The sequence below is a fragment of the Cervus elaphus genome, chromosome 26 (assembly GCF_910594005.1).
Source record: "Cervus elaphus chromosome 26, mCerEla1.1, whole genome shotgun sequence".
Lineage (NCBI taxonomy): Eukaryota > Metazoa > Chordata > Mammalia > Artiodactyla > Cervidae > Cervus > Cervus elaphus.
In genome coordinates, this window is record NC_057840.1 from 34,605,941 (window position 1) to 34,622,123 (window position 16,183).

General features: G+C 40.1%; 1 protein-coding gene across 5 annotated transcripts in view; it reads left to right on the plus strand.

Annotated features, from left to right (window-relative positions):
* PLEKHG1 (pleckstrin homology and RhoGEF domain containing G1) overlaps nucleotides 1-16,183 on the plus strand; it is a 240,714-nt gene that overhangs the window by 174,168 nt on the left and 50,363 nt on the right. The window lies entirely within an intron of this gene.

Below are 16,183 nucleotides of genomic sequence, written 5' to 3' on the forward strand. Positions count from 1 at the left end.
GAAACAAGACAGACAGGGAGCTGAAGGGGATGGAGTGAGCAAATCAGTTATTATATTGTAGTACCTCTTGGAAGACCAGGTAGTAGGCAGGTAATGAGCACAGACTCTGGTTTCCAACGTATCTGGGTTTGCATGCCAACTGGGTCCTGTCTATATTCTTTGGGGAATTTTAGATAGGATACAGGTGGTCCCCGACTTATGATGTTTCAACTCGTGAGTTTTTTGGGGTTTTTTTGTTTGTTTTTTTTTTTTTTTTTACTTTACAATGGTGCAAAAACAAGATCTGTTCAGTAAAAACCGTATTTCAAATTTTGAATTTTGATTTCCCCCCGCCCGTCCAACCCCCCCAGGCAGTGAGCTATAGCTCTCAGTCAGGCATGCAATCATGATGGTAAACAACCAATACACTTACACCATTCCATTTTCACTTTTAGTACAGTATTCAATACATTGCATGAGATAGTCAACATTTTATTACAAAGAGGCTCTGGGTTGGATAGTTTTGCCCAACTGGAGGCTAATGTAAGTGTTCTAAACACATTTAAGGTAAGTGAGGTGAGGCTTTTGTGTTCAGTAGATCAAGTGTATTTTAAAGCATTTTTAAAATTTTTTATTTACTTTATTTTTGGATTGGCTGCATCTTCATTGCTGCTTGCAGGCTTTCTCTAGTTGCGGTGATCAGGGGCTACTCTCTAGTTGCAGGGGCTTCTCTTGATGCTGAGCACACGCTCTGGAGCATGGGCTTAGTTGTTGTGGCACACAGGCTTGGTTTCCCCACGGCATGTGAAATCTTCCCAGACCAGGAATCAAAGCTTTGTCCCTTAAATTGGCAGGTGGATTCTTAACCACTGGACCACCGGGGAAGTCATTAATGCATTTCTGAGTTCTGACATTTTCAACTTACAGTGGGTTTATTGGGTCATAATGCCCTCCCTCATTTCAAGTCTTGCTCACATCTTCCTATCTCTATAAGGTTTATTGCCTGCCTGTGTGCTAAGTCTCTTCAGTTGTGTCTGAGTCTGTGTGACCCCATGGACTGTAGCTCCCAGGCTCCTCTGTCCATGGGAATTCTCCAGACAAGAATACTGGAGTGAGTTGCCATGCCCTCCTCCAGGGGATCTTCCCGATCCAGGGATCAAACCTGTATCTCTTGTGTCCCCTGCATTGGCAGGGAGATTCTTTGCCACTGGTACCACCTGGGAAGCCCAGAGTTACAGTAAAACCTCCTTAGAAAGTTCTATAATGCCCGATCATGGGGTCACCCAACCAGAGTGTAAATTATAATACTGAAGTTAGTATATGTGAGCTCCTTGAGGGTAGGATCCACATCTCCTTGGCCTTCCCTAACATCCGTGTGGATCCCTAACACTATCCCAAGCCTGGCCTCTGGAAGACACATTTGAATTATCAACCTGTCCCTTAATTTTGAAAGCCTGGGACATGAAAAAAGCCAGTGTTGCAACATCTCTTTCATTGGACTCAGTAGACTTTGAAAACCAATTTGTATGTTCCAAGACAGCGGTTCTGAACCTGGACTACACATTGGAATTCCCTGGGAAGGATTGTGCTTTGTTTTGTTTTTAATATGATGACTCCTGCCCCCAAAAGTTCTAATTAATGGGTCTGTGGTGGGATCAGGGCATCAGGATTTTTTAAAAGGTCCTCAGATGCTGGGAAAGATAGAAGACAAAAGGGGAAGGGGGCGGCAGAGGATGAGTTAGTTAGATAGCATCACTGACTCAATGAACATGAATTTGAACAAACTCTGGGAGATAGTGGAGGACAGAGGAGCCAGGCGTGCTACTGGAGTCCATGGGGTCACAAAGAGTTGGACATGACTTAGCGACTGAACAACAACAATAGATGTGCAGCCATGGTTGAGAAATACTGTCTAGATAAAATAAATGCAATAATAAGAAAATAGAGGAATGGCATTAGAAAATGGAATTAGGGAATTTAGAATCTGCATGTGCATTAGTAACGTGCTGATGTTGGAGCCGGATTCATTTAGCAACTCTGAGGGTAATAGTCCGAGGAACCGTGAGTGGCTTCTCCACCCAGAGCTCCCTGATGGTACAATAACCTAGGAAGAGGAATCAGGCCTCGTGTTGGGAGGCCCTGGCCTCAGCTTTCTGGTGGTTTGGCTGTGCATTGACTATATGACTGTTTATCTAGTACTTGTCCATGCCAGAGGCCATAGAGCTTTATGTGCATTATCGCTTTATATACGTCTGGGCTTCTCTGACTCCAAGCCCCAGGCACCTAGCCACATTCCCTCCTGCCAGAACAGAGCCCTGCTTTTCAGGTCTTGATTTGTGGCATTGTGGCATAGTCCAGGCAGGAAGGGTTTTCTACTCCCTGGAGTTTAAAGCTTCCTGTGTCTCCTAATTTAAAGGAAAACAAGACAGAAGTAGCCCCCCAATGTCAGCAAGAAGGGACAGCTGACAAAGTTGGAAGACAGGTCTTCATATGCCTGAATTGTTCTCTGTGCTTTTCTCTTTGGTGTTTGCTGAACAAGGAAATCAGACGTGACTAAAGTGAACCTGAGTCAGGGTGATGATGACATGTGAGTCATCAGAGGTGACACAATTCTAGCTGATGGCGCTCATGCCTGTCCCTTTGGTACATCACAGTGGTAAATCTCCTGCACGTGCATCGTCTCCTTTCATCCTCTCAACAGCTCTGAGGCAGATAAGATGCAAAATGTGTACACATTGTTTGGACAGAGGAAACAGTGTAGAAAGTCCTTTGCTCAAGGACATAGAGCTAGAAAACCAACCCAGCCTATTTTGATTTTTTTATTTTGTTTATTTTTAACTTTTTATTTTATACTGGAGTGTTAGTTTCAGGGGTACAACAAAGTGACTCAGTTTTATATATATATATATACATATATATATTTATATACATACATATGAATCTATTCTTTTTCAAATTCTTTTCCCAGTTAGACTATTACAGTATATTGAGCAGAGTTCCTAATATTATACAGTAGATCCATGTTGGTTATCCATTTTAAATATAACGGCATGTACATGTCAATCCCAAACTGCCTAAATGCCCCTACCCCTTGTTCTGCCCTGCTGCCTGCCATGGCGTTAGCCATGACAGCCTCACACCCCTCACCCTTACACTCTAGTAAACATCAGTTTGTTCTCTTAAGTCTGAGTCTGTTTCTGTTTTGTAAATCAGTTCATTTGTTTCGTCTGTTTTATATTCTGTGGATAAGTGATATCTTATGACATTTTCCTTGCTCTATCTGACTTCACTCAGTATGATAATCTCTAGGTTCATCCATGTTGCTGCCAATGGCCTTATTTTATTCTTTTTAACGGCTGAGTAATATTCCATGGTATATATGTACCACATCTTCTTTATCCATTCTCCTATTGATGGAAGCCTATTTTAAACACCTGGTTTTGTTGAATCTCAACTAGTATTCTTCTTTTTTTTTTTTTTTTATTTCCAAGAATATTTTTCTGTTTAACTTTTACAGTTACTTGTCTGTACTATATTGTCCCTATTTGCTTTTATTTCCTTTCTCTTAACTCTGGACTAAATTTAGAGCTTAAATGTCTTTACTATTATATTTCATTAAATAACAGTATCGATGTGAGTTTTTTTGTTAATGCCTCTTACAAACCCTCTGTTCTGTACCCAACATCAGTTGATTTCAAAGATACAACTATCTGGCAAATCTATGGTTAAGGCTTGAAATGATTTTAAAATTTTTACTAGTTCAGGTCCAGATGCCTCATCATAATATAATACTATTGTGCCCAACTAAGCAAGATTTAAATCTCCAAAACTAAAGAGGGCAAAGAGAAAATGGTTTTATGCTGGCCTGAAAAATTTTCCCCTGGTGGCTCAGACAATAAAGAATCTGCCTGCAATCCAGGAGACCTGGGTTGGGAAAATCCCCTGGAGAAGAAAATGGCTGCCCACTCCAGTATTCTTGCCTGGAGAATCCCGTAGACAGATGAGCCTGGCGAGCTACAGTACGAGATCCCAGAGAGTCCTACATGACTGAGTAACTAACACTTTAGAAAATTTTAGCTGATAAGATTGTTTTTCAGGAAGTATTTCCAAAATACGGGAAAGCGTATGATAAACACTTATAAAGCACCCTATTTCATCAAGGCCTTTCTTTATGCCATATTTGCTTTAGAAATGCTTGGAAGTCTGAAGGCTTTACCAGTAATGCTGAGCCCCCGACATGCCCCTCCGAATGGCATCCCACTCTGTGCAGAGTGGCACAGTGATGTGCTGATGAGCCAGTCCTCCAGGGTGAGGACAAAGGAGGGGGAATCTGAGATTTTTAATGTCTGCCAATTTCTATGGTATAAACACACCTACAGCAGATTTCAGGCTACTAAGAAGACCTTACTGAACATGGAATTAGGAAGAGATGTGCAGAATTGGCTCAGAAAAGTCAGTATAATCTGGCTCAAAACACCGCGATCACTATAACTATTATCCAGGACTTTGTGTTTCATCCCCAAGTAATATCTTTGTTGCCATGACTCTAAGTATATATACCTAGTGTGCTTTAACTTACTTCAAACATGGCGTGCACTGTATCAGTCTTTTACAAGTTTTTTTCATGCAACGGTGCTTTTGAGATTTATAGTTCTCCTCTGCTTCTTTTAACTGCAATGCAGTATTCCATTATAGGATGTATTACCTTGCATTTTGCTGATTGCAAAAGACTAAGCCTCTTCTCTTGTTTTTTGGCCACTTTGATTTCTTCTCTGAATTTCTGGCTCCTACTCATTGCCCAGGTTTCTGTCAAGATGTTTCTTTTTCTTATGATTGTTTAGGAGTTCTTGATGAGTTCTGTCTGGAGATCTTTGTGGATGATGCAAATTGTAGTCCTCAGTTAGTATGAGATTTGTCTTTTAATTGTGGCTTCTTTGAAAAGAAGTTATAAAATTCATGATTTTGACTACTCTAAGTAAATGTAATTTTTATTGTATGAGAATTTTGTATTTGTTTAAAAAATATCTCTTTTATAAATGTGCTCAGTTCATAAATATTCTCTATATTTTCCCTGAAAGTCTTAAAATTTTAGCTTTCCACTTACATCTTTAATCTAAAATTGATGGAAATGTGGTATGTGATAGGAAATCAAAATCCTTATTTTCAGGGAATTCCCTGAAAGTCCAGTGGATTAGGACTCTGTGCTTTCACAGAGGGTGTGTTTGGCTACGGTCATACCACCCTGAACATGCCCGATCTCATCTGGGTGTGTTTTCAATCCCTGATTGGGGAACTTATTATCATAAGATATGCAAGCCATGCAGTGGAGCCAAAAAAGAAAGAAAAAAAAAAAAGACCTCTTTTCATATAACTAGCCCATAGTCCCATCACCATAGACTGAAAAATAGATCTTCTCTATGCTGATTTGTAGTTCTGCATTTCTCCCAGGTAAAGTTTACGTGTATGGATGGTTCTGTTTCTGGGCTGTGTTTTGTTTTGTTGGTCTCTTTGTCCATCCTTACTCCATACCACAGCATCTTAATTATTAAACCCATGTTGCTCTTCTTCTACAGTGACTTCGCATTTCTTAACTCTTTGCACTGCCAAGTGATCTTTTCATTTCTTTTTGCTTTAGTTTGTCAAGTTCCATGAAGGGAGCTCTCTTGGGACTTTTATTGGAATTTGATTTAATTTACAGGTTAATTTTGGCAGTTGTGCTATCTTTATAATACTGGGTCATCCAACCATAAACATATCTCATCCATCAAGCTTTTTAAAAATACCCTATAATAACATTTTATAATTTCTCCATCACATTCATACATGTCACTTTTAAACACTTGTTCTTTTTGACGTTATTTTGGACTAGAATATTTTCCTATTTTATAACTCGCCATTATTGTCATGTAGGAATGCTTTCGATTTTTGTATGTTGACACGGTATTCAACCAGCTTTTTAAAATGTCCCATCAGTTCTAATTGTTTATAGACCCTTTAGGTTTTCTATGTAGACAATGGTGTTTGAAAATGAGAATTTTTTCCCTTCCTTTACAGTTATTCTGCCCCTTATATATATATTTTTTTTTTTTTTTTTCTTGTCTTACTGCTTTGGATAAGTCTTCTCAAACAGTGCTAATTAGATTCTTGCATTCTTATCTTCTTTCTGACATTAGTAGGAATGCTTTAACTGTTTCACCGTTAACTATGATGTTTGTTCTGAGATTTAGATACTTACTTCTATTTTGCTAAGATTTTAGTGCAAATGAATATTGAATTTTATTGAATGTGTAATCATCCTTTAAGAAAATTAGCATATGATTTTTCTCCTACTCATAACGTGGCAAATTATATTAATAGGCCTTCTGATTTGAATCATATGTACACTACTAGAATGAACCCTGGGTTTCCCAGATGGCAGCAGTGGGAAAGAACCTGTCTGCCAGGAGACATTAGAGGTATGGGTTCAGTCTCTGGGTGGGGAATATCCCCTGGAGGAGGGCATGGCAACCCCCTCCAGTATTCTTACCTGGAGAATCCCATGGATAGAGGAGCCTGGCAGGCTACAGTCCATGGGGTTGCAATGAGTTGGACACGCCTGAAGCGACTTAGAAATATAGCACAAAGTGACTTAGCACACGTGCACACATACACCCTGCCTGGCCATGATGTTTCATATATTTGTGCATGATGAGTTTAGTTTGTGTTTTTTTAAAGAACTTTTTCGTGCATGTTCATAAATGACAGCAGTGTATAATTTCTTTCCTTGTACTGTCTTTGTTCAGTTTGGGCATATTACTAGATTCAAATTGTTATCTCATGAAGCCTTCCAACATGAACTGTTTTGAAATACAATTGAGATTTCATTTTTGTTGTCTTTTTTGTAGTCAAATCTTTCTCTCATAATCCCTATGATAGCCTGGAAATTTAAGACTCTGTTTTGGTGTCTGATAGAAATTCCCAAATGGTCAGTAAACTAGCTCAGTCCAAAGAAACCAGTTTAACTTGTTACCTAAACTCCCAATACTTTTTTTCCTTAACTGCATGTTAAAGAGATGTCAATTGTTTTTACACAAGCATCCCTCTCTTGGGATACAGAAGAGTTATTTAGACTGTAATTTGACTCTTTCTTTAAGAATGAAGAGTGAGGAAGTAGAGACCATTTCTCTACATCAGAATTTTATTTTTAAATTATTTTTTAGCAAGTTACGATCAGCTAAGTTCTCTTTCCTCAAAAGATGAGAGGAGAATTTTCCTATTTCCTTCAACTCTTTCTCTGTCTTTTTTAAAATTTTATTTATTTATTTGACTACTCTGGGTTACTGTGTGCAGACTTTCTCTAATTGCGGTGAGTAGGGGGCTACTCCTTAGTTGTAGTGCATGGGTTTCTCTTTGTGATGACTTTTCTTGTTGTAGAGCATGGGCTCTTGAGTGTGTGGGCTTCAGTGGTTGTGGCACATGAGCTTAGTTGCCCTGCGACATATGGAATCTTCCCAGACCAGGATCTTCCCAAGATCAAACTTGTATCCTCTGCACTGGTAGGTGGATTATTAACTACTGGACCACCAGGAAAGTCCTACCCTTTCTTTTCATTTGGTATACCTATATTGAGTCACTGTGGCATGTCAAACACTAGGCTAAATCTATTAGTCTAAAGATGAATGACATTGTCATGTAGCAGAGGCAGTAAGTCCTATACCCAAGGAATGAACAAAACTTTACTTCAAGAACTCTGAGGAGCAAGGAATTGATTTTATCTGAGGGATCAGTGAAAGCATCCCAGACCAAGTAACTTACATCTTAAGACAAAATGTTTATTTGGGTCATGCTTCTTTTCTCCTTTGAAATGTTGTTTAGAAAGCAAATCATGGGGTCAGTTCAGTTCAGTTCAGTCGCTCAGTCATGTCTGACTCTTTGTGACCCCATGGACTGCAACACCCCAGGCTTCCCTGTCCATCACCAACTCCCAGAGCTTACTCAAACTCATGTCCATTGAGTCACTGATGCAATTCAACCGTCTCATCCTCTGTCATACCCTTCTCCTCCCACCCTCAATCTTTCCCAGCATCAGGGTCTGTTCCAATGAGTCTGCTCTTCACATCAGGTGGCCAAAGTATTGGAGTTTCAGCTTCAACATTAGTCCTTCCAATGATAATTCAGGACTGATTTCCTTGAGGATTGACTGATTTGATCTCCTTGCAGTCCAAGGGACTCTCAAAAGTCTTCTCCAACACCACAGTTCAAAAGCATCAATTCTTCAGCACTCAGCTTTCTTTATAGTACAACTCTCACATCCGTACATGACTACTGGAAAAACCATAGCTTTGACTAGATGGACCTTGGTTGGCAAAGTCACATCTCTGCTTTTTAATATGCTGTCCAGGTTGGTCATAACTTTTCTTCCAAGGATCAAGCGTCTTTTAATTTCATGGCTGCAATCACCATCTGCAGTGATTTTGGAGCAACCCAAAATGAAGTCTCTCAGTGTTTCCATTGTTTCCCCATCTGTTTGCCGTGAAGTGATAGGACCAGATGCCATGATTTTAGTTTTCTGAATGTTGAGTTTTAAGCCAACGTTTTTACTCTCCTCTTTCACTTTCATCAAGAGACTCTTTAGTTCTTCTTCGCTTTCTGCCATAAGGGTGGTGTCGTCTGCATATCTGAGGTTATTGATATTTCTCCTGGCAGTCCTGATTCCAGCTTGTGCTTCATACAGCCTGGCATTTCACATGATGTACTCTACATATAAGTTAAATAAGCAGGGTGATAATATACAGCCTTTATGTACTCCTTTTCTGATTTGGAACCAGTCTGTTGTTCCATGTCCATTTCTAACTGTTGCTTCTTGACCTGCATACAGATTTCTCAGGAGGCAGGTCAGGTGGTCTGGTATTCCCATCTCTTGAAGAATTTTCTGCAGTTTGTTGTGATCCACACAGTCAAACACTTTGGCGTAGTCAATAAAGCAGAAGTAGATGTTTTTCTGGAACTCTCTTGTTTTTTTTCTGTGATCCAACGGATGCTGGCAATTTGATCTCTGGTTCCTCTGCCTTTTCTAAGTCCATCTTGAACATCCCAAACCATGGGATACGTATAACAATAAGTCAGGGCAAGGTGGGAGCAGTTATCTTTTATGTTAATGCATTTTCATATCATCAAAATGTCTTCAACTATTGCCCAGTGGTAGAAATATATTTTTACCCATAGACTTTTTTCAAGTAGACTTTTCAAGACCAGTGATAAAAAAAAAAAAAAAAACAGTGGTAGCGTACCAGTGAATTTAATGGAACATTTGGTACTATTAACCTCACTCCATTTTCTGTTTCCTAATCCATATGTGCCTCTGTGAATACCAACTGACCTACCTGATTGGGTGGGAAAAGGAAATGGAGCTTAGCGTCTACTGCAGACAAGGTGAGGCCCCTTCCTGAATCTTGTTCAGTGGAAGGCAGTAGAATCTTCAAGGTCTTATTACAATTCCTGAGTTCAACTACACATCAGTGGTCAGAGAAAATCTTACATAGAATATATTCTGTAAAAGAGAACTGTGTTTCCTTTAACTGTCCATCCAAACAAGGAATATGAACTCTAGTAAGAAATATTATTTTCTTTTTTCATAATGCTACACAAAAGGGAGGAAATATTTGGAACAATTGCTGCAGGAAAAGGGAAAATACCCCAGATCTGAAGGTAGAATGGCTCTAACTTTAGCTCTGAGTACAAAACAATCTATGAGTCACTTCTTCCTGCTAATGTACTTGCAAAGCTGTTCATTAGTTTCACTGATGCAATGAGAAAGCTAGTCTCCACCCCATTAGGCTGTAACTCTAGAAGGACAGCCTGTTTCTGGTCTTTATGGAGTCCTTGATATCCCTCTTTCCATGGCCCCATCTGTGTTCCCATAGTTCATGGTGTATTACTTTATAGTTAGTTGTCTTCCATATCTCCCACATGCCCTGTTGTTCACCAAACAGCAGCTGGTGGGTTCCTTTCTATACCACCCACAAAAACACACTGTGTTCATTCTGTCCTTAGACTCGTGACCAATTTCTTAAGTGACTTTCTCTTCCAACCCTCCCCAAACTTAGATATCACCTCCTCAGAGAACATTGGGGACTGCTCCAGTGCTCCTTCACCCACCCACCCAGCCTCAGGCACACTCTGCTACACTGTCTTCTTTATTTCCTTTTCATAAGGCGTTGTTGTTATTTAGTTGCTGAGTCATGTTTGACTCTTTGTGACCCCATGGACTGTAGCCCACCAGGCTCCTCTGTCCATGGGATCCCAGGCAAGAATACTGGAGTGGGTTTGCCCGTTTCCTTCTCCAGGGGATCTTCCTGACCCAGGGATCGAACCCACATCTCCTGCATTGGTAGGCAGATTCTTTACCACTGAGCCACCAGCCCCTCATAACACGTAGTACAGTATTATATTCTGTTTTTGTTTTGCTTTTCAGTAAAACCAACCCTTTGCTATTTTTCACATAAGCATTCTTAGTAAGCAATATTGTACTATGGTGTGTGAGTTTCTACTGGTAAAGGAATAAATTTTATTTTTTCTTAATTTTTATTTTATTATAATAACAGCACTTAACATGAGATCTACCCTCTTAAATTTTTAAGTGTTCAATACTTCCCTTGTGGCTCAGACAGTAAAGAATCTGCCTGAAATGCAGGAGAGCTGGGTTCGATCCCTGGGTGGGGAAGATTCCCTGGAGCAAGGAATGGCTACACGCCTCAGTATTCTTGCCTGGGATCCCATGGTCAGAGGAGCCTCGAGGGCTATAGTCCATGGGGTTTCAGAGAGTCAGACATGACTGAGCCACTTTCACACACATGTTATTGTTAACTTAGATACTATGTTACAGCAGATCTCTAGAACCTATTCATCTGATTTAGCTGAAACTTGATGCATCTTAGGTAATAGCTCTTCTATTTACTCTTACCCCCCAGCCCCTGGTAACCACCATTCTACTATCTGATGCTATGGGTGTGACTATTTTAGATTTCTAATATAAGTGGAATCATGCAGGACTTGTCCTTCTGTGACTGGCTTTTTTTTTTTTTTTCAACTTGGCACAATGTCAAGGTTCATTCATGTTGTCACAGAATTCCTTCTTTTTTAAGACTAATATTTCACTGTATACATACACACACACACACACACACACACATATATATATATACACACAAATACATATACGTACATACCACATTTTCCTTATTCATCTTCATCCATTCACAGACATTTAAGTTGTATCCACATTTTGGCTGTTGTGAATACTTCTACAACGAATGTGGTAGTACTAACAGCTCTTCAAGACCCTGATTTCAATTTTTTATGTAAATACCCCAAGATTGGGCTTCCTTGGTGGCTCAGTTGGTGAAGAATCCTCCTGCAATGCTGGAGACCCAGGTTCCATCCCTGGGTGGGGATGATCTGCTGGAGAATGAAATGGCAACCCATTCCACTATTATTGCCTAGAAAACCCCATGGACAGAGGAGCCTGGTGGGCTACAGTCCACAGGGTCGCAAAGAGTAGGACACAGCTGACCATCTGAGCGTAGCATAGCATACCACAAGGCTGGATTGCTGGATCGTATGTTAGTTCTACTCTTATTTTTTTTTGGAGAACCTTCATACTGCTTTCCATGGTGGCTGCACCATTTTGCATTCCTGTCAGCAATGTATGAGGGTTCCAGTTCTTAACATCCTTGCGGACATTTGTTGCCTTTTGTTTTACATTGTACTCTTTATTTCTTCAGTTGTTAACATTTATCACCCCTGATCAGAACTTAAGCACCTATAGGATAGAGCTTTTGTCTGTGCTCTTTACCCATCACCTCCTGCCTGTAATAGCCCCTGATAAACAAGGCTTTCAGTAATGACTGTGTTGGATGGAGAACTAACAGGGTGGTCAGCCAGCTGTATCAAGTTGGCTGCTCTGATGACAGGAGTGTGAAATCAGGCTACCACCTCCTCACTGTTTCCATTATTTTATAAAAGGGTTGGAAAGGAAAGCTGCCCAGATGACTCACACAAGGCCTCCCAGGTAGGCGCTAGCAGGTTGAAGACACCACGATGTGGGAGACGAGCCCTCAGCTTTACTGAGTCAAGCTGAAAAATAAACCTTTCAATAGGTGTGTTTATAATCGTGCGGGACTGGGATTCACAAGCCCTGATACTAAGCCCAGCTGTGCCTATTAATTATTTGCTGTGTGACCTAAGGTAAGCCACCTCCCTTTTATGAGCCCTGGTTTCCTCATCTTAAAATTTGGGAGTAGGACTGGAAGTCATCTGAGCTCCCTCCCGGTTCTGGTTCTTGAGCAATGAATGCCATTTGTTTACAGGTGAGCTATACTAGAGCCTGGGTGGGTCCTGAAGACACCTTGTCCTACCAGGAGATCCAAGCTGGAGATGAAATTAAAGCTCCAAGAGGAGCTTGATGAGTGTAACACTGAGAACAGAGGGACCTAAATATTGTCAAGGAGTATTTCTATTAAGCCTTGGAAGTATGAAAAATATGATGGATTCGGCTCAAAATTCTTCTCTCCTTAGAAACAGAATATTGAAAAACCTGGTTACATAACCTGCATCCAGAGCACTCCATCCTCCAACAGTGGAAAACACTGGTCCAGATATGTTGCCTTTTTAGCTCTTCTTTTTGTTTGACTTTTTATTTTACTTCATCCAGTATTTAGATCCCAGTGATGAAATTTCAGCTATCTTTAATTTAATCACAGCCATCCTTCTATAAAGGGCTTCCCTGGTGGTTCAGACAGTAAAGAATCTGCCTGCAATGCAGGAGACCTGGGTTCGATCCCTGGGTTGGGAAGATCCCCTGGAGGAGGGCATGGCAACCCACTCCAGTATTCTTGTCTGGAGAATCCCATGGACAGAGGAGCTTGGTGGGCCACAGTCCATAGGGTCACAAAGAGTCAGACATGACTGAGCAACTAAGCACATCCTTCTATAAAAGATATTGATAAAATTATCAGAACTATATATTCAAACAAAAATAATCTTACAGATGGTATGTTTTGTGGAATATTAGGGAAGAATGTTTGAAATTGGGTCTGTCCTGAAATCATGTGTTGGTAAAGGTTCCTTTCAAATTGCAAGATATATCAGTGGATTTCAATGTAGCAGGATATAGGATTATATGGTTTCTGACTCCAGCAAACTAAGAAACTACCACTTGTTGAGTTTCAGTGTATTATCAAAGAAAGATATCCATAGAGGCTACTGAAATACTCCTACCTTTTCCAATGATATATTTGTGTGAGGCTGTTGAATGGCGAGCAGACATGTGCAGCCATCTGTGTTCTATTAAGATAGGCATTAGAGATTTGCAGAATATAAAACAATACTACTCTTCTCACTGTTTAATTTTGTTTTATAAAATTTATTTTTCACAAAAAAGTTACTTGTATTAACATGTACTAAATATATAATTAAATGAATTGGTCTTTTTAAACTTACATAGTAGCCTTAATTTCTAATAAGTATTGATATAATCCACATAAAGAATTTTTTAAAGGTAACCAGGTCTTGTGGAGGAGACAATGGCAACCCACTCCAGTACTCTTGCCTGGAAAATCGCATGGTCAGAGGAGCCTGGTAGGCTACAGTCCATGGGGTCGGGAAGAGTCAGACACGACTGAGCGATTTCACTTTCACTTTTCACTTTCATGCATTGGAGAAGGAAATGGCAACCCACTCCAGTGTTCTTGCCTGGAGAATCCCAGGGACGGGGGAGCCTGGTGGGCTGCCATCTATGGGGTCGCACAGAGTCGGACACGACTGAAGCGACTTAGCAGCAGCAGCAGCAAGCAGGTCTTGACACCAAAATGTTTGAGAATCACTGGCTTGGGTAAGGAGCACGCTATGTAAAACTACACTTCTGTGCAGACCTTATGGCTGGCTGGTATCTTACCTTCAAAACTAGACTTCCTTCATTGGCAGGCAGATTCTTTAACTGAGCTACCAGGGAAGCCCTACCTTCCAGTAAGAAAGAACAAATGAAAATCCCCAGATACTTGGGGTGAACCACTAACCTGAATGGCAGAAGCCAAAATGATTAAAATGATTGTGGAGCAGAAAGCAAAGAGCAGGAAAGTTAAGTCCAAAATAACAATTGTCATCATTATCACCTCCTTATAAATATGAGAACATTTTTGCACCCATAAAATAATAATAGAAACATAAGTACCCAAAGAACATGTAAACACACTTACACACTTTGAAACTGAAGATCAGATAATAGAGATGAAAAAATTCAATAGAAGCAATAGAAAATAAAAGATGAAATCTAAGAAAACAGAACAATAAACAAGAAGATGGAAACTAGAGAAAAAATGAGATAGTCTAGAGTATCTAATCTAATGTAGGGGAGGAAATATTAAAACTATAATTCAAGAATGGAGGTTCCTTAGCTTTTTGGCCCCAGGATCTGACTTCCCTGGTGGCTCAGATGGTAATGTATCTGCCTACAATGTGGGAGACCCAGGTTCGATCCCTGAGTTGGGAAAATCCTCTGGAGAAGGAAATGGCAACCCACTCTAGTACTCTTGCCTGGAAAATCCCGTGAACGGAGGAACCTGGTGGGTTACAGTCCATGGGATCGCAGAGTCGGACACGACTGAGCAACTAAACTTTCACTTTCAGGATCTATATATGCTTAAAAATTTCTAAGTGCCCTAAATTTTTTTTTGGTTTTATGATTTATGATGTTTTTATCTACCATAATATAAATTAAAACTGTTGTAGTTGTTCAGTCATGTCTGACTCTTTGTGACCCCATGGACTGCATGGACAGGCTTCCCTGTCCTTCACCATCTCTCAGAGCTTGCTCAGACTCATGTCCATTTAGTCAGTGATGCCATCCAACCATCTTGTCCTCTGTCATCCCCTTCTCCTGCCACCTTCAATCCTTCCCAGCATCAAGGTCTGTTCCAATGAGTATGCTCTTTGCATCAGGTGGCCAAAGTATTGGAGCTTCAGCTTCAGCATCAGTCCTGCCAATGAATAATCAGGACTGATTTCCTTTAGGATGGACTGGTTGGATCTCCTTGCAGTCCAGGGGACTCTCAAGAGTCTTCTCCAACACCACAATTCAAAACCATCAATTCTTCAGCACTCAGATTTCCTTATAGTCCAACTCTCACATCCATACATGACTACTGGAAAAACCATAGCTCTGACTAGACAGACCTTTTTTGGCAAAATCATGTCTCTACTTTTTAATATGCTGTCCAGGTTGATCATAGTTTTTCTTCTAAGGATCAAGCATCTTTTAATTTCATGGCTGCAATCACCATATGCAGTGATTCTTAGGCCCAAGAAAATAAAGTCTGTCACTGTTTCCATTGTTTCCCCATCTATTTGTGATGAAGTGATGGGACCAGATGCCATGATCTTAGTTTTCTGAATGTTGAGTTTTAGCCAGCTTTTTCACTCTCCTCTTTCACCTTCATCAAGAGGCTCTGATATTAAAACTAAGAAGTTATTAAAATATCAATGTATTCAATAATAATAAAAAATCCACAGATTTCTAGAAAAACTTACTACTCTTCCCATTAACATTTTTTGCATTTTGGAATTGTCTTACATTTTTACAAATCTCTTTGCTGTTTGACTTACTGGAAGACAGCTGGATTCTCCAATCGGCTTCTGCTTTCCATCTGTGATATCACAGGTCATGTAGTCTCTGGAAAGGCCAGTGTACTCTCACGAGAGAATGAAGATAAAAAATCTGATAGAGTCAAAGTATTTTTATAAAATATATTGGCCTTTTGGGCTTCCTGAAGGGATCTTAAGAACGCAGGAAGCATTTTGAGAACTGATGATCAAGAACACTTCCCAAATATTCAAATTGCCTCTGTGTATGAAAAAAAGACCCACCTCAAAACCAACCATCACAGAATTTCAGAACTAATTACCAAAGAGAAAACTCTAAAAGCTTCCAGCATAGAAAAACAGGTCACTTGTAACCTAGATCATGAATCAGAATGATGTTGGACTTCTCAATAGTAGCATTAAAATCCACACAACAGCAGATGTCTCCCTGAATACTCAGAAAATAACTTCCAATCAAGAATTCTATATCCATTGATAATTATCAGTCAAGTGTGAAGGGAGAACATTTTGAAGCAGAAAGAGTCTCAGAAAATTCACTGCCTATTACCCCTACTCAGAAAGCTGCTGG